The following is a 7,875-nucleotide window of genomic DNA, read 5'->3' as shown; positions in this document are numbered from 1 at the left end:
GCTTCCTGGTCGACAGCACACTTTAACAAAAAGCCCACTGGCACTTGTCTTTAATACCAGGACACAGAGGAAGAGGTGCATATCTCTGAGTTCCAGGAGAGCCAGGACTACAAAGAGAAACCCTGTCTTGAAAACAAAGCACCCCATCCCCTGAAAAGAGTCCCATGGTTCAGAAGTGAGCTCTACCTCACACTGCTTCCATGAATACTGACTGCATAGGATGTCTGTTAAGAACCAGTTGCCTGCTGGGCGGTGGTGGCGCACGCCTTTAATCCCAGCACTCGGGAGGCAGAGGCAGGCGGATCTCTGTGAGTTCGAGGCCCGGCTGGACCAACAGCCTCCAAAACAACACAGAGAAACCCTGTCTCGTAAAAACCAAAAAAAAAAAAAAAAAAAAAAAAAAAAAAAGAACCAGTTGCCTGATTACTTTGACTGGAAGACGGCATCCAGTTGGGATTTGAATTATTGATTACAATTCCTTCTGCCTCATCTTTTCCATACATCTTTCATTTGCACCGTAACAGATATGGCCAGTGTGCTTGTTTCTTGTGTCAAAAAGTATAACTTATCAAAACTTTTGTAAACAGAATCCTACCACTCAAATGCTTGGCAACTTTTGAGATGAATAGATATTCTTGTATGCATTGTGTGAGTGTATAGTCTATAAATTGTCCAAAGAGTTATCAGAAAAATATATTAGATGATAGGAAAAGTTGCAAGGAAAAGTGAGGCGGCAGACCAAATATTCAGGAATACACGGTGACCCTTATTTTTGTGATTCCTTACTAGTGGAAGTTTTTTTTTAATGTAAGTTAAAAACAATCTTGCTTCACATGTCAATTCTGGCTCCCTCTCCCTCACCTCCTCCCCCGTGCCCACCAACCCCCAAAACCCTCCCACCCCATTTCCCCTCCTCTCCCCAGGGAGGGTGAGGACCTCCATGGGGGAATCTCCAAAGTTTGTCATATCATCCTGTGCATGGTCTAGGCGCCCCCCCCATATGTGTCCAGGCTATGAGAGCATCTCTCCTTGTGGAATGGACTCCCTAAGTCCGCTTGTACACCAGGGATAAATACTGATCTGCTACCTGAGGCCCCATAGTTTGCAGAGGCCTCCTCACTGGCACCCACAATCAGGAGGTCTTGATCAGCCCCATGCTGGCTTCTCAGCCATCAGTCTGGGGTCCATGAGCTCCCCTTGTTTAGTTCAGCTGTCTTTGTGGGTTTCACTAGTCTTTTCTCTAGTCTTTTCTTTGCTCATCACTCCTCCCTCTCTGCAGCTATTCCCATTCTGTGGGCTACTGTTTTGTCTTGTTGACTTACCTTACAGAAGCTTCTCAGTTTCAGGAGGTCCCATTTATTAATTGTCGATCTCAGTGTCTGTACTACTGGTGTTATGTTCAGGAAGCTGTCTCTTGTACCAATTTGTTCACGGGTACTTCCCACTTTCTCTTCTAAGATGTTCAGTGTGGCTGGATTTATGTTGAGGTCTTTGATCCATTTGAACTTAAGTTGTGTGCATGGTAATAGATATGGATCTATCTGCATTCTTCTACATGCCAGCATCCAGTTATGCCAGTACCATTTGTTGAAGATGCTTTCTTTTTCCATTGTATAGTTTTAACTTCTTTGTCAAAGATCAGGGGTTCGTAGGTGTGTGGGTTAATATCAGGGTGTTCAACTCAATTGCATTGGTCTACCTGTCTATTTTTGTGTCAACACCAAGATGTTTTCATTACTATAGCTCTTAGTAGAACTTGAAGTCAGAGATGATGGTGTCTCCTGAAGTTCCTTTATTGTACAGGGTTGTTTTGGCTGTCCTGGATCTTTTATTTTTCCATATACAGTTGAGAATTGTCCTTTTAAGGTCTGTGAAGAATTGGGCTGGGATTTTGATAGGAATTGCATTGAACCTGTAGAATGATTTTGGTAAGATTGCCATTTTTACTATGTTGATTCTACCTATCCAAGAGCATGGGAGATCTTTCCATTTTCTAGTAACTTCTTTAATTTCTTTTTTTTAGTGACTCAAGGTTTTTGTCATACATGTCTTTCACCTGTTTGGCTAGAGTTACCCCAAGGTAGCTTATGTTGTTTGTGGCTATTATAAAAGGTGATGTTTCTTTCTCAGCACATTTATTGTCTATATATAGCAGGGCTACTGATTTTTTTAAAGTTAACCTTGTATTCTGCCACTTTGCTGAAGGTGTTTATCAGCTGTAGGAGTTCCCTGGTAGAATTCTTCGGGTCATTTATGTAGACTATCATATCATCTGCGAATAGTGAAAGTTTTACTTCTCCCTTTTTAATTTGTATCAACTTGGTCTCCTTTTGTTGTCTTATTGCTCTAGCTAGAATTTCAAGTACAATATTGAAGAGATATGGAGAGAGTGGACAGCCTTTTCTTGTTCCTGAGTTTAGAGGAATCGCCTTGAATTTCTCTCCATTGAGTTTGATCTTGGCTGTTGGTTTGCTGTATATTGCCTTTGTTGTGTTTATGTATGTTTCTGTTATCCCTGATCTCTCCAAGACCTTCATCATGAAGGGGTGTTGAATTTTGTCACAGAAATTTTCAGCATCTAGTGAGATGCTCATGTGGTTTTCCTTTTTCATGTTTATATGGTGGATTACATTGATGGATTTTCATATGTTGAACTATCCCTGCATCTCTGGGATGAAGCTTACTTGATCATGGTGTATTATTTTTCTGATGTGTTCTTGGAGTCAATTTGCTAGTATTTTGTTGAGTATTTTTGCATCAATATTCATGAGTGAGATTGGTCTGTAGTTCTCTATCTTAGTAGTATCTTTGTGTGGTTTGAGTACCAAGGTTTTGTAGCCTCGTAAAAAGAGTTTGACAATGATGCTTCTGCTTCTATTATGTGGAACAATTTGAAGGGTATTGGTATTAACTCGTCTTTGAATTTCTGGTAGAATTCTGCACTGAAACCATCTGGTCCTGGACTTTTTTTGGTTGGAAGGCTTTTGATGACTGCATCTATTTCGTTAGGGGATATAGGTCTACTTAAATTGTTTATCTGTTCTTGATTTAATTTTGCTAAGTGATTAATTTCCTTTAAATTTTCCAATTTTGTGGAGTACAGGTTTTCAAAGTATGACCTGAAGATTATCTGGATTTCCTCAGTGTCTGTTGTTATGTCCCCCATTTCATTTCTGATTTTTGTTAATTTGCATGTTCTCTCTCTGCCTTTTGGTTAGGTTGGATGAAGGTTTGTCTATTTTGTTGATTTTCTCAAAGAACCAACTCTTGTTTTCATTGATTCTTCGTATTGTTTTCTTTGTTTATATTTTATTGATTTCAGCTCTCAATTTGGTTATTTCCTGGCATCTATTCCTCCTGAGTGAGTTTGCTTATTTTTGTTCTAGAACTTTCAGGTGTTCGGTTAATTCTCTAGAGTGGCTATTCTCCAGTATCTTCATGTGAGCACTTAGTGCTATGAACTTCCCTCTTAGAACTACTTTCATTGTGTCCCATATGTTTGGGTATGTTGTCCCTTTATTTTCATTTAATTCTAGGAAATCTTTGATTTCTTTCTTTATTTTTTCCTTGACCCAGAAGTGATGCAATTGAACATTGTTCAATTTCTATGAGTTTGTGGGGTTTCTGCAATTTATGTTGTTGTTAAATTCTAATTTTAAGTTATGGTGGTCTGATAAGATACAGGGGGTTATTCCAATTTTTTTATATTGGTTAAGGTTTGCTTTATTGCCAAGTATGTTGTCGATTTTAGAGAAGGTTCCATGTGGCTCTGATAAGGTATATTCTTTTGTGTTTGGATGAAGTGTTCTATAGATGTCTGTTAAATTCAGTTGGGTCATAACTTTCTTAGCTAAGTTTCTGTCTGATAATCCTGATCAGTGGTGAGAATGGGATGTTGAAGTTTCCCAGTATAAGTGTGTTGGGTTTAATGTGTGATTTGCATTTTAGTAATGTTTCTTTTATGAGCATGGGTGCCTTTGTATTTGGGGCATAGATGTTCAGAAGTGAGACTTCATCCTGATGTATTTTTCCTGTGATGATTATGATAAAAGAGATTCTTCATCTCTTTTAATTAATTTTAGTTTGAAGTCTAATTTGTTAGATATTAGGATAGCTACTCCTGTCTGCTTCTTAGGTTCATTTTATTGGAAAATCTTTTCCCAACCCTTAACTCTGAGGTAAATTCTGTCTTTGAAGGTGAGATGTGTTTCTTGTATGCAGCAGAAGGAGGGATTCTGTCTTTGTATCCATTCTGTTAGACTGTGTCTTTTTATAGGTGGGTTAAGACCATTGATATTGAGGGATATTAATGACCACTGATTGTTGATTCTTGTTTGTTTTAGATTCCTTTTTGATGGTGGTATTGTGTGTGAGTTTTCCCCCTATTTCTGGCTTTCGGTAAAGTGAGATTGTCTATTGCCTATGTTTTTGTGAGTGTAGTTAATTTCCTTGGATTGGAGTTTTCCTTCCAGAACTTTCTGTAGGTCTGGATTTATGGATATGTATTGTTTAAATCTGGTTTTGTCATAGAATATCTTGTTTTCTCCATCTATAATGATTGAGAGTTTTGCTGGGTATAGTAGTCTGGGCTGGAGTCTATGGTCTCTTAGTGTTTGTAGAACAACTATCAAGGACCTTCTGGCTTTCAGTGCTTCCATGGGGAAGTCAGGTGTAATTCTGATAGATTCGCCTTTATATGTTACTTGGCCTTTTTCCTTCTGTGCTCTTAATATTCTTTCTTTATACTGTATGTTTGATGTTTTGATTATTATGTGACAAGGGAATTTTTTTTTGGTTCAGTCTATTTGGTGTTTGGTAAGCTTCTTGTTCTTACATAGGTATGTACTACTTGAGGTTGGGAAAGTTTTCTTCTATGATTGTGTTTAATATATTTTCTGTACCTTTGAGCTGGGCTTCTTCACCTTCTTCTAAATGTATTATTCTTAAGTTTGGTCTTTTAACTGTGTCCTATATTTCCTGAATATTTTGTGTTAAGGATTTGTTTTATTTAATATTTTCTTTGGTCAATAAATCTGTTTCCTCTAGTTTATCTTCAGTGCCTGAGAGTCTCTCTTCCATCACTTGTATTCTGTTGGTTATGCTTACATCTGTAGTTCCTGATCATTTACTCAGCTTTTCTGTTTCCAGCATTCCTTCAGTTTGTGTTTTCTTTATTGTCTCTATTTCAGTTTTCAGGTCTTGAACTGTTTGAATTGTTTCCTTCATCTGCTTGATTGTTTTTTTTTTTCTTGGCTTTCCTCAAGAGATTTTTATAATTTTTTTTGCATTTTTTGGTTTGTTTTTTTTTTTCTATTTCTTTAAGGGATTTTCTCATATCTTCTTTGAGGGTCTCTATCATTTTCATGAGGTTATTTTGAAGGTCATTTGTTAAGAGAAGCTTTTTCTTTGTGAGGAGCCGCTTTGGTTTATCACCCGCCAGTCACTTGGGCTCTGCCGCGTTGTAGTCCCCAAATAACACACAAGACTCTGTATTAATTATGAAGCTGTTGGCCTTGCTTGTTTCTTACTGGCTAGCTCTGACTTAAGTATTTACCCCATAATTGTTAATCTAAGTCTTTCTCTTACCGAAGAATACCCCATGGCGGTTACATGTCGAACTCTCCTGTGTTTCTCCTTCCCAGAATCATCCTGGACTCCTAGTCCCTCCTATCTAGATTCCTATTGGCTCAACAGTGCTTTATTGACAAAAGACTTCCCCAACAGTCATTCTTTTCTGTTTCATCTGTGTTGGAATGTTCAGCTGTTACTGGTATAGAGTCCCTAGACTCTGGCGGTGTCATATTGGTTTTTCTGTGTTGACTTTGTTTTTATATTGTCATCTTCCCATCCCTTTTCCAGTGGGAGATCGTGGGGTCTCTTCCTCTCCTGGTGGGTATGGGTCTAAGGTTTTCTTCTAATGGGTTCAAGCAGGTCCAATACTCTGATGGTTCTCACAATGGGTGCAGGTGAGGGCCAGGCCCAGGAAGATCCCAGCAGGGGGATGTAGGGACTTGGGGTCCCAGCAGAACCCACACTCACCTCAAGTCACTAGAGGAAGTTTTGTTCTTAGGAGTAAAGTTGCACTTGAACCCACAGTCAAGTGGCCATACAACTGAGGGTGTGAGCTGTAGTTGACTTAAAGTGTAAGTACTAATGGTCTGCAAGCAAATGAACATTTAATGTAAATGTCAGTATGATTTGATGGCTAAGAAAGAAAAGAATTGTAAACGAAATGGAGCAACAAAAAGGGAGAGGGCTGTTATTTGGGATTCTGCAGGGTAGGTAGATATCCAGCTCCTTCTTGCTGGGGATGTTTCTTGAGATATGCAAATTAAAGATTTGCTTTCTTTTTCTATTCACAAGTTTTACACCAAGGTTTGTTTTTCAGGTTTTTTTTTGTTTGTTTTTAAGAAAAGAAACGTTAGTATATGTACCATATCTCTTTGTATCCTTCTTGTTTTATGTGTCTTTGGCTGTATGATTTTGCCTTCCCTTACTATTTAGCTCATAAAACCTTTCAGAAGAGGGAATCTCATTGTTGCTGAGTTGCCCTAATGATGATAAGGGAGTATTCAGGAATACATTATAAAATAATAGTGTTTTCTTTGTGTTTATATTTATTCAGCAAATACTTAAATGGTGCTTGCTGTGTATTGAGTACTTCTGAGTAAGCTTTCCATACACTAGATTTTTATCTCCCTAAAGAACCTGTGAAATCGCTACAGCTATTCTTATTTCATACAGAGGAAACTGAAGAAACTGGAGATTAAATTGCTCACTTCTGTGAGTGGAAAAATCTGGACTTGTACCCCAGCAATATGGCTGCATGTCCAATGTGCTCACCAGAGCATTGTTCTCTACTCTTTAGTCCTCTGCACCCAGAGAATACCAGCCACCACCTGAGGTTGGGGTCCCTCCTATTTCTTCAACTGTTACTTCAAACCAAGCCCTGCCATACTCATCCAGGGTGCTTAGCATGATGTCTCAAATTTTATCAGTGTAGTCTGCCCTTTGAAATTTCTGCCACATTGTAATTTGTCACTCCAAAGTTAGATCAGTGCCTGTCAGCACCAGCTCCATTGTCTCTTCTGCCTTGTCCCCAGGTAGCATAAGGGAAGACAGGAGAGTATAATACAGCACCAGTGTTTTCTTTGTAGTGCCTGCAGTGTTCACTGACATACAATGCCACTTGATCCTGCTTGTGGGTCAAGCTAATATTTGTCTCGTGTGTGTGTGTGTGTGTGTGTGTGTGTGTGTGTGTGTGTGTGTAGCAGTGCCTCATGACTTCTTACATGATTGACAGCTCTCACCTCCTCCTTCATCCTTCAGGTTACAGGCTTTGCAGCATGGAAGGAAAAGAATAATAGTATTCAAGGTAAGGATGAGTAGTTATAGGGTTTGACTGGATGTTAATTATAGTCAGCTCAATAACAAAAGCATTGTGGACTAATTTGACTATGTGTTCTTTGACTTTCCAATCACACTAAAGATAATAAAAAACATCTTCAAAAATTCAGATATGGATTTTTGAATTGTTTTGGGAGATTTATTGTATAAACAGACAATGACCAGGCCACACCTGACAATAGTATTCTCACCCACAATTTCTAAAGCAACCAGTCTGGTCTGGGAATCCAATTTGCAGCCTCTGAAGCAATCAGTTCAGAATGACCACAATGTCTATGATTGGCAGGTCCCTCGCTCAAAATCAGCACCAACAGATAAAGCTAAACATTCTTCACAGACCTATGCTCTGAAAGCACCCCCCCCCCCCCGTTAGCCTGTCTCACTGTCTACAGCTGCAACCAGAACACACCTGTTCCACGTTTCTTAACCACAAAGCTTTTCCACGTCCCTGCTTGCTGGAGCTTATTC

Source organism: Mesocricetus auratus, unplaced genomic scaffold, assembly GCF_017639785.1.
Source record: "Mesocricetus auratus isolate SY011 unplaced genomic scaffold, BCM_Maur_2.0 Super-Scaffold_100020, whole genome shotgun sequence".
NCBI lineage: Eukaryota > Metazoa > Chordata > Mammalia > Rodentia > Cricetidae > Mesocricetus > Mesocricetus auratus.
This window is presented reverse-complemented; position numbering follows the sequence as displayed.